The sequence below is a fragment of the Jaculus jaculus genome, chromosome 20, assembly GCF_020740685.1.
Source record: "Jaculus jaculus isolate mJacJac1 chromosome 20, mJacJac1.mat.Y.cur, whole genome shotgun sequence".
Lineage (NCBI taxonomy): Eukaryota > Metazoa > Chordata > Mammalia > Rodentia > Dipodidae > Jaculus > Jaculus jaculus.
Window position 1 is genome coordinate 4,092,427 of NC_059121.1, and position 17,293 is coordinate 4,109,719.

The 17,293-nt window shown below is 42.5% G+C and overlaps 1 long non-coding RNA gene across 2 annotated transcripts in view; it reads right to left on the reverse strand.

Moving 5' to 3' along the window:
- Window positions 1-4,060: 4,060 nt before the first annotated feature.
- The window catches only part of LOC123456254, a 56,792-nt gene continuing 43,559 nt past the window's right edge, over window positions 4,061-17,293 (reverse strand). For both annotated transcript variants that reach the window (XR_006634418.1, XR_006634417.1), the window contains exon 3: window positions 4,061-4,175. This is a non-coding gene — a long non-coding RNA (uncharacterized LOC123456254). The remainder of the gene's footprint in view (window positions 4,176-17,293) is intronic.

Below are 17,293 nucleotides of genomic sequence, written 5' to 3' on the forward strand. Positions count from 1 at the left end.
CTTTCTAACAAGCACCCCCCCACACACACCACCGCCCCTAGTGACTGTCATACTGCCCAGAGACTCTGGCTGCTGTGTGGATGAGAAAATTTGTCTTTCAATTGGGGAGATATTGTTTTCATTTTTACTTCTTTCTAACTCTCACTGAATTATTGATGGCCCTGGTCCTTGCAAATACCTCCAGGGAGAGTTAGTTAGTTGAGACGTTGAGTGAGGAAAAATACCCAAACATAAATGGATCACAAGATTTTTCTACTCCATCTTAATATATGACCCAACTCCAAGCTTTGGAAAAATAGTTTCGAAAAGTTCGTAATTTATAATTCAATCGTAATTCATAGATCAAGGGAGCTGGACTTAAAAAAACCACAGAATTGTTTGTTTATTTATGTATTTTTTTTAAATGTTGTGCAAACATTTATTTTAATAAGCAGATTTTTAAAAATTATTTATTTATTTATTTGAGAGTGACAGACACAGAGAGAAAGACAGATAGAGGAAGAGAGAGAGAATGGGCGCGCCAGGGCTTCCAGGCTCTGCAAACAAACTCCAGACGCATGCGCCCCCTTGTGCATCTGGCTAACGTGGGACCTGGGGAACCGAGCCTCGAACCGGGGTCCTTAGGCTTCACAGGCAAGCGCTTAACCGCTAAGCCATCTCTCCAGCCCTATTTATGTATTTATTTATTTATTTATTTATTGTCACCTAATGTGTAATCTGTGCCTACTAAACAGAGGATGCATGAACGCTTCTGAAGTGGTCAGTAGCCCATCAATGTTTTCATGGAACCCCAAGGTGAAGCCAATAATGCTGAAACCCCAATGCAATGACCTTTGTAAAGGCCAGGCCTCTCCTGCCTCACAGGTTATTTCCAAATAACTCAACAGAAAATCCTCAGGTGCACCACCAAAAGGTTCCGTTTCTGAGTAGTGAAGTAATTAAACCATGAGTAGTTAAGTAATTAAATAATCTCTCACTTATTAACTTTTCTGGTATCTTGGTCATGCTTGAGAAAACCAAGACTGCCTGGTAATTATATGCTGTTTCTATTCCCCGCTTAGTAGTCAAAAAATATATTTGAATAATGACTAGGTTATAGATAGGCATATAACCTTCAAAGTAAGGGGGACAGAAATTGGGTAACAAATTCTCCCAAGAAGGCTGCTGGTCCAGAAAACATGTTGGGAGCAAGAAATAACACGTAGTAAAAAGAACAATGATGATTTATTTTGTATATTGTTTGATTTTAGGGACAAGCATTTCTTAATTAGAAATAGACAAGTATCATTATTATTATTGTTATTTAAAATTACAATAGGACTGGAACACCTATAACTCTAGCACTTAGGAAGCAGGGTCAGGAGGATGATGAATTTTGAGTCTAGCCTGGGCAATATCACAAGCCCAAATATTCAAGGACGCAGGCTGGAGAGATGGCTTAGTGGTTAAGGTACATGCCTACAAAGCCCAAGAACCCCAGTTCAATTCTCCAGGTCCCACGTAAGCCAGATGCACATGGTGGTGCATGCATCTGGAATTGCTTTGCAATGGCAAGAGGCCCTGACACGCCCATTCTCTCTCTCTCTCTCTAATAAATAAATAAAAATAAAATCTTTTTAAAAAAATTCAAGGATTGGCTGGGTGTGGTGGCACACGCCTTTAACCCCAGCACTTGGGAGGCAGAGGTAGGAGGATCGCCATGAGTTCAAGGTCAGCCTGAGAATAAATAGTGAATTTCAGGTCAGCCTGGACTACAGTGAAACCCTACCTCAAAAAACACCCCAAAATAAAAAAAAATTTTAAACTTCAAGGACTGAATGTGTAACTTGATGGAAAAGAATTCATCTACCAAGTGCCATGCCCTGGATTCATTCATATCATTTGATCCAGTAATTTTTATAGAAACTCATCCTGACACATACAGCTTAAATGTGTAGAAGAGGGTCTTTCCACAGAATTGCTTATACTACAATTAAAACAAACTGAATGTCTATCAATATGTAACTGGTTAAAAATAATAGTCAAGGGCTGGAGAGATGGCTTAGCGGTTAAGCGCTTGCCTGTGAAGCCTAAGGACCCCGGTTCGAGGCTCGGTTCCCCAGGACCCACGTTAGCCAGATGCACAAGGGGGTGCACGCATCTGGAGTTCGTTTGCAATGGCTGGAGGCTCTGGGGCACCTATTCTTTCTCTCTCTCTCCCCTCTCTTTGTGTCTAATAAATAAACAAAAATAAATCTTAAAATAATAATAATAATAATCAGTCAATAAAGTGCTCCCTGCGCAAGCATGAAGATCTGACTTTGATCCCTAGAAACCATGATTTTTGTTTCTTTGTTTTTTATTGTTTTTTAAAGTTTTATTTATTTATTTTATTTATTTGAGAGAGAGGCAGACATATATATATACAGAGAGAAAGAATGGGCACGCCAGTGCCTTCAGCCACTGCAAATGAACTCCAGATGCATGTGACACCTTGTGCATCTGGCTTACATGAGTCCTGGGGAAATTAAACCTGGGTCCTTTGGCTTTGTAGGCAAGCGCCTTAACCACGAAGCCATCTCTCCAGCCTTTTTTTTTTTTTAAGCAAGGAGTCATGGTATACACCTGTAATCTCAGTACTGGGGAAGCAAAAACAGGACTATCCCTGGGACTTTCTGACCAGCCAGTGGGGCCTAATTGGAGAACTCCAGGCCAATGGGAAGATCATGCTTCTCAAAATAGATACAGAACTCGAAGTTACCTTCTTTCCTCCACACGCCCCTACATACATGCATGCATATACAAGCACATACATGTGCACCTGCACACATACACAAACATACACGCAAACACATGAAAATTGATGCCTGTATGCAAAGTAGAAGGCATGCTTTGATTATGAATATATATACTTTAATTTTATATTTTGTGCATACATATACACTAGAATAATATAGAATTATATATAATTACATCTATGAATATATATATAAGTATATATATAATATATATTATATATTAATATATATGATATAATATATATTATAGATTAGAGAGAGAGAGAGAGCATCTTGTGTAAAGACTCCATTCCACATGCAGTTTTGTATTTAGCTTTGCTTTTGCTAAGTCTGCCCCAGGTTACAACTGAGAGTGACACCCGACTGGGCGGGAGTCCTGTGTCCCTTGCTCCCCTCGGTCCACCAAATGCTTTGCACTGCCCTGACCCAGTCAAGGCCCGTAGGCAGTTGAAGACAGCCGTACCCACCCAAGGCCGGTGACAATGTGTGTTGAGCTCTCGGAGGGAGCCTGGGCTCGCCCGGCTTTGCAGGCGTGTCCGCCCTTCGGTGGAAAGGTGCCCTCTGCCCGCCCTTCACCCCCCCTGGCTGCAATCCGCCAGCACTAAGTCTTTCATATGCAGCCGACCTCGTGTCCCGTGGGAGCAGCCCGGGCCCCAGCACTTTCTCGTGTCCCCGGGGCTTTCTCGTGCCTCGGCTTGTCCTTGTAATCTCTCTTGGGTATCCAGTGATCCCTTACTTGCCTGTCTCGGCCAGTCCTGGGAGGATCGCCTTCAAGGCAAGAAGTGCACCCTCTTCAGGGGATGCTTCCAGGCCCAGCCCGGCCGGCAGACACCCAGCAGGAGACTGGGAGGTGGCTGTGAATGGGCGCGCACGCAATGCCAGCTTCACCCCACACTTGGAAGCTTCCCCCGCATGCCACGTTCTCTCCCAGCGGGCCTTATTGCTTAGCTGCGCCAGAGGCCCTCTCTAGAAATTCTCTTCCTGTGACTGCACCCGGGCATGTGCCGTGGAGGTGGTGTGCTTCCCAGACATCATGCCACCTAGGGGTGCCACCCTTATGTGTCCTCTGGCTGCCTCAAGCCCTCTGTGTTCAAACACGATGCAAGAGCAGTTGAAAGTCAGATCAAAGCTTCTGAGGCTGTCAGGCGTCCTGATTCCAAAGCGTTTGGAAAGAACAGATAGCGTTACTCCGCCTCACACTCACCAACAGGGCAACACACCCAGATCAACCCCCCCCACATCACACATCACACACCCCATCACCAACATGGGCGAAACGTCCCCGTACATGAAAGGGCTCAATGGTCACATCTTCTTACTCCGAAACCTCAGCCATGGACTCCCGGGTAGATTTAGGCCAAGGATGCCCCTGGGCCTTGCAGTTTATGTCAATGTTGCCTGAACAAAGAGAAAGAATGAAGACTGAGAAGTTATATGTGCTGACAGACAGACAGACAATCATGCCATGGCATTCAGTGAGCTTTCTCTCTGAAGTTCAGCAAGAAAGCAACACTAACCCCCACTGAGCTGGGCTTTACAATGCTGCTGCTGCGTTGGAAGCCGAGCTGTGGGAGGCAACGTTTCCATTAACAAGAGACAGCATTAGAACAGAGCCTGCTTCACCTTCTAGGGGACAGGGTCCAGGGATAGAAGGAATAAAGTTAACGGTCAGCTTCCAGTTCGTTCTCTCCCTAAAGCTCTCCACAGATAACACGACTTCACTTCTAACAATGTATTTTATGGAAAAAATATATATACGTATATATGGGCTGGAGAGACAGCTTAGTGGTTCAGACATGTGCTTGAGAAGTCTAAGGACCCAGGTTTGATTCCCAGAACCCACATAAGCAAGTTTACAAGGTGGCGCATGAGTCTGGAGTTCATTTGCAGTGGCCAGTGGCCCTAGTGCACCCATTCTCTGTCTCTCTCTCTTTCTCTCCCTCTCTTTATTTGCCTCTTCCTCTCTCCTTCTCTCTCAAATAAATAAATAAAACATAATATGGATATATTGTGTATACATCTGTCTATACATATATATCTCAAAAATATGAGATCTGGGCTGGAGAGATGGCTTAGCAGTTAAGCGCTTGCCTGTGAAGCCTAAGGACCCCGGTTCGAGGCTCGATTCCCCAGGGCCCACGTTAGCCAGATGCACAAGGGCGCACACACGTCTGGAGTTCGTTTACAGTGGCTGGAGGCCCTGGCGCACCCATTCTCTCTCTCTCTCTCTGTCTGTCGCTTTCAAATAAATAAATAAAAATAAACAAAAATTTTTTTTTTAATATGAGATCTTATTTTTATTTAGAAGTAGAGAATGAAGGAGGGGGATGAAAAGAGAGAAACCAAGAAAGGCTCAGCTGAATATTGTGAATATTAACGTGACTACTAAAATAATTTTGGAATTATATCAAAATAGTGGAGGGATTACTTGGGAAGAAGGGATTCAGTAAAAGAGGGATGGGAAGAGGGGAGGTCACTAAAGAAAATAATGAGAGGGGATTGTGATCAAAATACATGATTCACATTATGAAAGTTGTTAATAAAATACTGAAATTTATTTTAAGAGTACACGTGGATTTCAGGAGAAAATGTAGAATGCGAATACACAAACACTTTGGGGAAAGACAGTAAGGGTTAAGAACAAAGTAAAGCAAAACACAAGAACACAGGAACTATCAACATGAACGTTTGCATGAAGCCAGTTTTGGATCATGCATATTCATATAGTCCAGGAAATACATCTGGAAAAATAAAATAAAATTGAGATCTGAGACAATATGCTTACTTTCATATCCTGTTTTCTGAACATCTTGTAGTCTTTTAAGAGATGTTTTATTAATACTTGCGTAAAAGTCTATCATTTGAACATCCATAATTTACTAGGTTGAAACACAAAAATGTTGTATAGATCAACATTTATCCACTATTAGTAATTTCATGTGGTTCAGCCTAATATTTATCAATTACCACTTGGAGCAGTCATGTTAATTAAATTGAATTGATCATAAATATTTTATGCCACATTTAACTTTAGATAAATTTCTAGAGTGAGAATTTATAGACAAGACACAATTTTAAGGTTTCATAAAATTTGTTTTCCTTTTTGCCCTTCAGAGAGTTTATGCCAATTGACAATCCCATAGCAATCTTATTATCTATCTTATTGTCCTTTAATGCAACAAATGACTTTGGACTTTGGACTTAGGACTTTGGACTTAACACATTATAATCTAGAACAAGTTGTCATTTTTACTTTCTTGCACTTAGGATAACAATCTCCCCAGAGTGGCTGTGGAAAATTTATTTCATCAAAGCTTGTCAATGTCAAGAGAAAAGACTTGTAATTGAGGCCTCGATCTGAGCAGGTGAAAATTGAGAATCAGCTCAGAAGTCAGAAGAAAGAATTGAGAGGAGAGGTTCTGAGGCAAAATAAATGGAGATGTTGGAATATATTTATTGACCATTTTCACACGTGAAGACAATGTAATTTGATCATAACCCCCTCGTGATTCCTTCCCTGGTCCGCTGGCTCCCTTCGCGGAAACCCCTCTTTCCAACGAACTCGCTCCTATTTTGACAGCGATTTTTTTCCCACCCTGTTCAATCATAAATGTCAAAATGCTGATGAGCTCTCATTTGCAGAGATACAAACAGTGATGACGGGGTCCTGACAGATGCTTCGTGTCCAGAAGAGAGCATCGCACAGCGCTCCGCATCTTGCCACCTCCTTTCCCACAATTCTCCCCGAGCCTCGGGAGGGATGTTAAAGGCATCTCAGTTAGCGCTGGGCTCTGAACCCTCACTGATTCCCGGCACTGCGGTAAATTTTGAGCCTCCCCAGTACTCACCACCATCTGAATAGAGAAGCTTCTCTGACTAAAGGTGCAATTTGCACTAATCTATGTGGATGAGCATGGCATAAATATTTAGAGGGTAATTTTATGGACATTGAGTAATGTCTTCTCCCCTTCAGCCTTTTCAGTCTATGACCTTCATCCAAACTTAAGGTTTGGGCTGTTGACATGGCTTAGCAGTTAAGGCACTTGCCTGCAAAGCCTAAGGGTTCCGATTTGATTGCCCAGAACCCACAGAAAGCAAGATGTACAAGGTGGCCCATGCATCTGGAGTTCAATCATTGCAGTGGATAGAGTGCTGGCATGCCCATTCTCTCTCCCCCTCTCTCGATCGATCATCTGTCTATCTGCCTCTTTTTATCTATGTCTCAAATAAGTGAATAAAAAAAAATATTTTTAAAACTTAAGCTAGTATGAAAACACTAGAGGAAAACCCACCTCTTTGTTGACTAATTAAAAATATAATTAGGGCTGGAGAGATGGCTTAGTGGCTAAGCGCTTGTCTGTGAAGCCTAAGGAGCCCGGTTTGAGGCTCAATTCCCCAGAACCCACGTTAGCCAGATGCACAAGGGGGCGCACGCGTCTGGAGTTTGTTTGCAGTGGCTGGAGGCTCTGGCGTGCCCATTCTCCCTCTCTCTCTCTCTCTCTTTCTCTCTCTCCCTCTTTCTCTCTCTGTCACTTTCAAATAAATAAAAATAAACAAATAATTTAAAAATAGCAAAAATCAGAAAAACCAATACTGCAAATTTGCTGTTAAACACAGAACTTAGATTTAATTGTGTGTATGTATGTGTACACAAATATAGAATATGAAAGTGGAAAGGGAACTGGACATGGTAGGAGGGAGAAATCTAGATGGTGGGACAGGGGAGCAAGAGAAGGTAACAGAATAGATATCTCAGGGGCTGGAGAGATGGCTTAGCAGTAAAGGCATTTGCCTGCAAAGCCTAAGGATCCTGATTCGATTCCCGAGGACCCACGTAAGCCAGATGCACAAGGGGGCGCATGCGTCTGGAGTTTGTTTTTAGTGGCTGGAGGCCCTGGTGTGCCCATTCTCTCTCTCTCTCTCCACCTGTTTCTCTCTCATAAATTAATTAATTAATTAATTAATTAATTAAAGAATAGATGTCTCACTCAAGCAAAAGAAAGGATAATTTGTGGAAGTAAGGACATGAGCAAGAGAGAGGAGAGGAGAGGTGGGAGGGAAATGTCTGGGTAGATAAAAGCAAAGCATAATTATATATGTGTGTGTGTGTGTGTGTGTGTGTGTGTGTGTGTGTGTGTGTGTTGTGTGTATGGAAATATATATGACCATGTCACAATGAATCCCATTAATTCACAAGCTAATCAAACAATTATTTTAACAACAACAACAAAAAAAGATGGACAGCAGAAAACTTGGGGACTCCACTGGGTGAGACACCCTCAGTCCACCTCACCATGGTCCTCCAGAGAGAGAAAGCGCCACCGAGGCCTTCAGGGTTCAGCTCTAGAAGGAGCTGAAAGAGCAAGGTTGTCCCCAGAAGGCAGGCTAAAGAAAAAGGCAGAAATTCTCTGGGCAAAGTGACCCCAGGCCAACGAACACACACGAGGTGAAGGTGCCCACGAGCGCCCGTCCAGGGTCGGGCTCCCTAATGAGCGCTCGCAAAACTTTCTGAGTCCTGGCAGGTCCCTAGTTCCTAATAAAACCCCAGGCCCTCCAGGTCAACTCGGCTTGGGGACCCGCTAGGGGCAAAGCACAGAACTTTGCTGGAGCCTGGCCAAGATGCTGTTCACACCTTGCCACGTGCTGGCCGTTGGCCAGACGAGCTTAGCGAAGTGTGCCCTGATCGCCTCGCCTTCCCCCAGCTTGTGGCCTGCAAGAACATTCCAGCTGCAATAATTTCTTTTTCTTTTTCTAATTTTTTAAAAAAAATTATTTAATTGAGAGCACCAAAGAGAGAGAGAATGGTTATGCCAAGGCCTCCAGCTACTGCAAAGGACCTCCAGGTGCGTGCGCCCCCTTGTGCATCTGGCTAACGTGGGTCCTGGGGAAGCAGGCCTCGAACCGGGGTCCTCAGGCTTCACAGGCAAGCGCTTAACCACTAAGCCGTCTCTCCAGCCATCTCATACATCACCAGCAATATATATATATGCAGTTATTTGACATAAAGAAAGAGGGGAGAGAGAGAGAATGGGTGCACCAGGGCCTCCAGCCACTGCAAACAGACTCCAGATGCGTGCACCCCCTTGTGTATCTGGCTTACGTGGATCCTGGGGAATTGAACATAGAATTAAACAGAGGTCCTTTGGCTTTGCAGGTGTACCCCTTAACTACTAAGCCATCCCTCCAGCCTCACTTTGCTTTTTTAAAGTATTTTCTTCCTTCAACTTGATTCAGAAGGCACGCGCTCAGAACGAGCCCCACACAGAACCTCCAGTGATGTGCACTCATCTTTCCTCTCCAGCTTCTCTTCACACAGCAGTTGTCCTGTGGCTCTCCTCTCTCCCTCTGCACGCTGCCGCTGAGGTATGCCGTCTCTCTGCAGGTAACCACTTCCCAGTGCCATCACTGGGCTCAGGGGACTCATGTTACAGCCAGGAGCAGAAAACTTCATAGGAGGTCCACACTGGGAATTTAGAATTTTTGGAGCATCCCTGGGGCTAGTAGCTATTTTCAAGAGCCTTGGGAGAATTTTCTATTCTCTATTTCTAAATGTAACATTGTAGTATTCAGACTAAGCCTCCAAATATTAGCAATGAGGGTTTTTAAAAATATTTTATACTTATGTGTCTAACATATTTACATTGTTTTGTGATGACTTTTGTTTTCCTTTTTCACTTTTTATTTTATACATTAGAACAGATTATACTCTTTTATCCTCTTGTCCCTGCTCCTGTTACCCTGGGGGCCCTCCTCAGTGGAGTTATGGTATTTACTGTGCAGTCATAAAGGCCTCAGTCAGTCTCTGTGGGGAAGCAGGGACTGTACTCAGGATATTCCTGCCCACTCTGTGGCTCTTAAAAGCTTTCTGTCCCCTCTTCCATAATGGTCCCTGAGCTATAGTTGGCCTGTTGACAGTCTGATTTACTGTTGAGTTCTCTGTAGCCTCTGAATTTCCTGCTCTGATATGTCTTGACTAATCACCTTGTCTGTCATCATCACCCTGGAGCTGGCTGTCAGGCTAGCAGTGAGAGCAGCAATCATGTCGCCACTTTCTCTGCAGTTTCTCCTGAGTGCTGGAGGATATGGTAGAGGTGGCACATCTTTTGGTGGGCAGTTGCTATCTTCTTATTTATGGATCTTAGTTCCCCTCTACTTTCTCTTCCAATTTCCACTGTTTCAGGGTTTTTGTTGTTTTTGTTGTTTTGTTGATTCCCTCCCAGGCAGGGCCCTGGAATGGCCAGTGATGATGTTTTTTAAAATTGTTTATTTTTTATTTATTTATTTGAGAGTTACAGACAGACAGAAAGAGGCAGAGAGAGAGAGAGAAAGACAGATAGAGGGAGAGAGAGAGAATGGGCGCGCCAGGGCTTCCAGCCACTGCAAACGAACTCCAGACACGTGCGCCCCCTTGTGCATCTGGCTAACGTGGGTCCTGGGGAATCGAGCCTCGAACCAGGGTCCTTACGCTTCACAGGCAAGCACTTAACCGCTAAGCCATCTCTCCAGCCCGCCAGTGATGATTTTTATGAGTAAACCCCATGACACTTAACCGACTGTATATATATATATTTTTTCAGATATACTCAAAGCCTTAAATTATTGAACTTCCATTGAAAATATTCAGCTCACACTCCCCCCCCCCCATAAAAGAGAAGAAAGTACTTTCATTTTGAACTATTTTTCCACTTCCAGTATAACCAGATAGATCCCAGCCTCTAAGAGGTGACCACAAAACACAGGCAGTGCTTGGTAAAGACAAAACTCAACTTTATTTTCCATGGCGCTTTATGTAAAAACAAATCAAATATCTAACGTTCCTGGAAGATTTACTCAAGCAGAAAAATTCTGAAAGGAAGCTGAGATTTGATATATAAAAATAAAAGGATTGGTGCAGGATGAGTTAATTATTCTTTTTATGCAAGAGAATGCCAGTGCCGCCCAGATGACTAACAGAAAAGTCAGCTCTTTCTTAAAGGACACTGGAATATATTTTAAGACAGCTACAACTGTAGGAAAATTATCAAAAAAAAATCTAAAAATGAGAATAAGACAGAGACTCAAATTTTCTACTTCTGAAGCATCCAAATGACTCCCAAGTCACACATTAACTTGACGGACTCAAAGGTCCACAGTAAGTCAGTCCACAAACAAACACACCACAAAAAGGGGAGTGATAAGTTACCACACAAGAGGATGCTTGTAGTTTGCACCTATCATGCCATTTCCTACTGAAATAAAACAGCCCACGTTGAGAAGAGGGGAATAAGTTTGAGAGGACAAGTACTCATTCCCAATGTTCTGGGTACAACCCCAAATCTCCTATCAGATAAAGAAACTCTCCCTAATGAAATAAGAGAATATTCTTTTCTTTTTTTTTTAATTTTCATTTTAACTTATTTATTTGAGAGAGAGAAAGAGAATGGATGTGTCAGGACCTCCAGCCGCCTTAAACAAACTCCAGATATATGCGCCACCTAGGGCATCTGGCTTACATGGGCCCTGAGGAATAAAACCTAGGTCCTTTAGCATTGCAGGCAAGTGCCTTAACGACTAAGCCATCTCCCCAGCCCATAAGACAATATTCTTAAAGTTAACTTAGAGATGGGAAATTTCTGCTGGTGAGCATAAATTATAAAATAAGAAGTAAGGCAAAGCATGGTGGCGCACACCTTTAATCCCAGCACTCGGGAGGCAAAGGTAGGAGGATTGCCATGAGTTTGAGGCCACCCTGAGACTACATAGTGAATTCCAGGTCAGTCTGAGCCAGAGTGAGACAATACCTTGGATAAAAAGGAAAAGAAAATAAAAACAAAGAAAAGAAAGGGCTGAAGAGATAGTCTAGTGGTTAAGGTGCTTGCCTGAAAAGCCTAAGGACCCTTGTTCAACTCTCCAGGTGCCATGTAAGCCAGACGCACAAGGAGAATGCAAGGTCACATGTGCACACAGGTGATGCATACATCTGGAGTTCTACTCAGGGGCTGGAGGTCCTGGAGTACCAATTCGCTCTGTGTCTTTCTCCCTCTCTTGCATTAAAAAAAAAAAAAAAAAGACCAGTCTATTGGGCTTATCACAAAAAAAAAGGAGTAAATAGAATTTATTGATTGAAAAGTACCATGTCTAAAACTTGAAAATTACTATGTAGGATTAATAATAATTGGTAAGAGCTATAGAAGAATCAATAAACCGATGGTACAAATACAGAAATGATTCAATCTGAAAGACAGGTGGGGGGTAAATAGCAGGGAAAATGGAATACGTCTTCATTCACCCTTGGGCACATGGGATAATTGCACAACACGGCATATGCGCTCCTGGTGTCTCCAAAGAACGAGGTCGTGGAGTGTTGGGCATTGAAACTGTTTAATGGTATCATGGCCAAAAAAAAATTCCAATTTTGGTAAAAGGCTTAAAATTGTAGATTCAAAGGACTTAGTGAACTTCCAATAAGAAAGCTATGCATGATGTCATCACGATTAAACCCTTTGCTAAAAACCAAAGATAAAAAGAAAACCTTGAAAGGGGTCAAATAAAGCAGTACATGGTATGCTGGAGAATGATGGCTCCAATGCATGCAAAAGTGTAGAAACCAGAAGTGTAAGACCTCCTTTTAAAAAGGACTGAGAGCCAAAGCAAAACAAAACACCATGAACTCTCTATTCAATATCCAATGAAAATATATTTTGTGATAAAGAAAGGACATTTTAATGTAAAACGAAACAATACTTCCAGTGCACTGCCCTGCAAGAGGAACTAAAAGAAATCCTGTAGGCTGAAAGAAACAATACCAAATAGAAACGAATTCACAGAAAGGAATATAAAAGACCCTTTTCCCCTTTAAAAATTCACAAAGCTACTCACAAAAGGTATAACATTGTCTCGAGAGGAAGTGTTCATATAATACATGCAATAACTATAGCACTTTAAAGGCTAGGAGGGAAGAATGGGTTCATACAGTCACATGATTTCCACTCACTGCATGAAATAGCGCGATATTAATTCTAAGAAGCAGACTGTGAAAAGTTAATAATCTACACGGTAATCTCTAAAACAACCACTAAGGCCGGAGAGATGGCTTAGCGGTTAATGTGTTTGCCTGTGAAGCCTAAAAACCCAGGTTCAGTTCCCTGGGACCCATGTAGGTGCACAAGGTGGCACACACATCTGGTGTTTGTTTACAGTGGCTAGAGGCCCTGTCATGCCCATTCTCTTTCTCTGTGTCTTCCTCTTCTCTCTCTTTTTCTCTTTCTTCTTTCTCTCTCTCTCAAAAAATGACTTTAAATATATTAAAATAACCACTAAAATAGGAATATATATAAAAACACAATTGACATTTTAAAAACAATTAAAATGCCCAAAAGAGGTAAAGAAATGAAAAAAAAAAAAAACAGGAACAAAGAAATAGCAACAACACATTATTTTAAAAATTGTGAACCTGGGCTGGAGAGATGGCTTAGTGGTTAAGCGCTTGCCTGTGAAGCCTAAGGACCCTGGTTCGAGGCTCGGTTCCCCAGGTCCCACATTAGCCAGATGCACAAGGAGGCACACGCGTCTGGAGTTCGTTTGCAGTGGCTGGAAGCCATGGTGCGACCATTCTCTCTCTCTCCCTCTATCTGTCTTTCTCTCTATGTCTGTCGCTCTCAAATAAATAAATTTAAAAAAAAATTGTGAACCTGTACCCTGAGACTCCATATTGAATTCCAGGTCAGCCTGGGCTAGAGTGAGACCCTACCTAAAAAAAAACAAAAAAAAAAAGTGAAGCTGGGCTAGAGAGATGGCTTAGTGGTTAAGGCGCTCCCAAACCAAAGGACCTTGGTTTGATTCCTCAAGACCCACATAAGCCAGCTGCACAAGGTGGTGCGCATGTCTGGAGTTTGTTTGAAGTGGCTAGAAGTCCTGGTGTGCCCATTCACACACACATTCTCTCTCTCTCTCTCTTTCTCACACTCTGCCTCTTTCCCTCTCTCAGATAAATAAATTGTGAACCTGAATCAAATCGCATTCGTAATTGTACTACTTATTCGTGGATTACACAGAAACTATCACCTGAGGGGTCAAAGGGCATGCCCCAGAAACTATCATCATGGATGTCTATGAAGACCCAAATACAAGAGACACTCTTTAGACCCTACAAGGAGAGGTTACAACAACCAAAAGGGGAAAAATTCAGACCAGAGCATTAAAAAAGCAAAACAAGAAAGCAGATTAATGAACAAAGTGTAAGAAAATTCAAAAGCTCTGCCACAGAACCAAATCCCACAATCCAATGATTTTAGCTGGAAATGAGATTTGACCATTAACACTGAGAAGTACATATAAAAAATTAGTGTAAGTACACAACAGTGGTCTCCTTTCCTCTCTCCTCTTTTGTGAACAACCTCGAACCTGTCCTTGCCCCAACCTCAGTCTTAGGCGAAATGTGCATGCTATACACATGATCAACCATTCCTGACTTTACCATCAACTCTCGGGACACTACAATTTCAGTTACATTTGGGGAGGAAAAAGATTGGCTCTGACTTCCATTTGTGACTGAATTATACCAAGGGGCTGCTCTTGCTTAGGTGGCTGGAAGTTTAATACCCTGTAATGGACATAATCATTTTCTCCTCTGCCTGCACAATTAAGGAGATGTCGCAGAGAGGAGGTCCTCCTCCAATCCCATCCATGACGTCAAAATGAAGCTGATATGGCTGAGATGTTTCCATTATCACCACATTGATTCGTGTGGGCCAACCTACATACAAAATTTGATTTTTTTTTTTTTCTCAAAAAGGTGACTAATAGAAACAGAACATAATTGTTTTGGACTAGAATAAATTTCCAGCAAAGGGCGCTGCTGAATTTCAGCAGATAAATAGTCTGAAGGACATAACTATGGCATTATATAAGATAAGGAGACACTAAAACATTAGACTGGGATATACAGAGTCGAAGGTTTATTGTGTGATGGGCAAAAACTGAATTTAGCTTACGTCGTTGTGTGGTTACGTGCCCAGAGCTGTTCTTAAGCACATGACTGAATGAAATGTCTTCCCTTTTGTTTCTGAAAACTGTGTTGAGTGTTGCAGGACAAGAGTGGCTTGATGCTCATGGTAGACTTATAAAAGTCAAGCGTGGGTTTCTCTGATGTCTATGTCATGTTGACATTGGATTTGTGGGCTAGAAGAAAGAACTTACAGGGCTGGAGAGATGGCTTAGCGGTTCAACGCTTGCCTGTGAAGCCGAAGGACCCTGGTTCGAGGCTCGGTTCCCCAGGTCCCACGTTAGCCAGATGCACAAGGGGGTGCACGCATCTGGAGTTCGTTTGCAGAGGCTGGAAGCCCTGGTGCGCCCATTCCCTCTCTCTCCCTCTATCTGTCTTTCTCTCTGTGTCTGTCGCTCTCAAATAAATAAATAAAAATTTGAAAAAAAAAAAAAAAAGAAAGAACTTACAAAGAAGAAGGCTGGAGAAGTGGCTCAGCAGTTAAGGCATTTGCCTGCAAAGTCTAAGGAACAGGGTTCAAGTCCCTAGTACTCGTGTAAATCCAGATGCACAAAACAGCACAGGCATCTGGAGTTCATTTGCAGTGGCTAGAGGCCCTGGTATGCCCATTCCATCTCTCTCTCTCTCTCCCTCTTTCTTTCATAAATAAATAAATAAAATTCTAAAACAAATAGATCACAGAGAATATTCTACTTGGTATATCATATTAGGAAATATATATTTTCAGTGTGGCTTATCACAGCTGATAGCAATTTTGACCACTTAGTTAAGATGTTTATCAGGTCTCCGCACTTGGAGAGTCTGTATTTTTCTTCTCCATTCCTCAGAAGGAGGTCTCTAGCTTCAGGACACAGTTAAGGTGACAGGATTGAGCTCTGTGTCCTGGAGATGGTAGCTTCTATATAGAGCGCTTGAAATTCTCATGAGGGGGAGAATCTCTCTCTCTCTCTTTTTAAAAATATTTATATTTATATTTATTTATTTGAGAGCAAGAGAGAGGCAGTTAGAGAGAAAGGGAGAGAATAGGCACATCAGAGCCTCCAGCCATTGCAGATGAACTCCAGCTGTGTGAGCCCCCTTGTGCATCTGGCTTACGTGGATACAGGGGAACCAAACCCGTCTCCTTAGGCTTCGCAGGCAAGCACATTAACCACTAAGCCATTTCTCTCTTTCTTTTTTATTAAACTGCTCATTTGGGCTGCAGAAATTGCTCAGTGATTAAAGGCATTTGCTTGCAAAGCCTGCAGGCCCAGGTTTGATTGCCAGGACGCAGGTAAAAGAAGATGCACGAAGCTGCTCATGAGTGGGGAGCTCGTCTGCAGTGGCAGAAGGCCCTGGCGCACCCATTCGCGGTCTCTTTCTGTCTGCATCTTTCTATCTCTCTCAAGTAAATATATAAACGAAAACAATTAAACTACTAATTTATTCAGACATTGCTCATATCTTTTTTTTTAAACCTCAATTTAAGGGTTTTTTTTTTGTTTATTTTTATTTATTTATTTGACAGCGACAGACAGAGAGAGGGAGAGAGAGAGAGAGAGAGAGAGAGAGAGAGAGAGAGAGAGAGAGAACGGGCACGCCAGGGCTTCCAGCTTCTGCAGACAAACTCCAGACACGTGCGCCCCCTTGTGCATCTGGCTAACGTGGGTCCTGGGGAACCGAGCCTCGAACCGGGGTCCTTAGGCTTCACAGGCAAGCGCTTAACCGCTAAGCCATCTCTCCAGCCCATTGCTCATATCTTGATGAACACATATACACATGTGATCTGTATTTGGTATGTCTTTGGATTGTAACATAATGCTAATCCTCTCGAGTGCTGGCATTAAAGGCATGTGCCACCACGCCCGGCTTTCTAAGTTCATTATTTTTCATGTTGATGTCCATTTATTTCCAAACCAATTGTTTTAAAACACTATATTCTTATCACCTAGTTTCTTCTCTTGCTCAAGATCAGCTGGGTATATTACGTGGATCTGTTTCTGGTCTCCATATTCTGTCCCATTGATCTATTTGTCTCTTTAGCCAGGTTACTGCTGCATTATGGTCAAGTAATAACTGTTTTATGACTTTTTACCATTAACTAATAGGTCTTTAGCCTCTCTCTATATAAATATTAGAGTGAGATTGCCAACATCCACAAGATAACTTGACTGGGATCACCTTGAATCTATAGTTAAAATTAGAATTTATGGGCTGGAGAGATGGCTTAGTGGTTAAACGCTTGCCTGTGAAGTTTAAGGACCCCGGTTGGAGGCTCAATTCCCCAGGACCTACGTTAGCCAGATGCATAAGGGGGCACACGTGTCTGGAGTTCGTTTGCAGTGGCTGGCGGCCCTGGCACGCCCATTCTCTCTGTCTCTCTCTTTCTCTCTCTCTTTCTCTGTTGCTCTCAAATAAGTAAATAAATAAAAAGAAACAATTTTTTTAAATTAGAATTTATTAAAATTAAAATTGCTATTATTGATAATGTTGAGTCTTCCTATTGACAAATGTGGAATGTATATGCATTTAAGTATTTGATATCTTTCGTCAG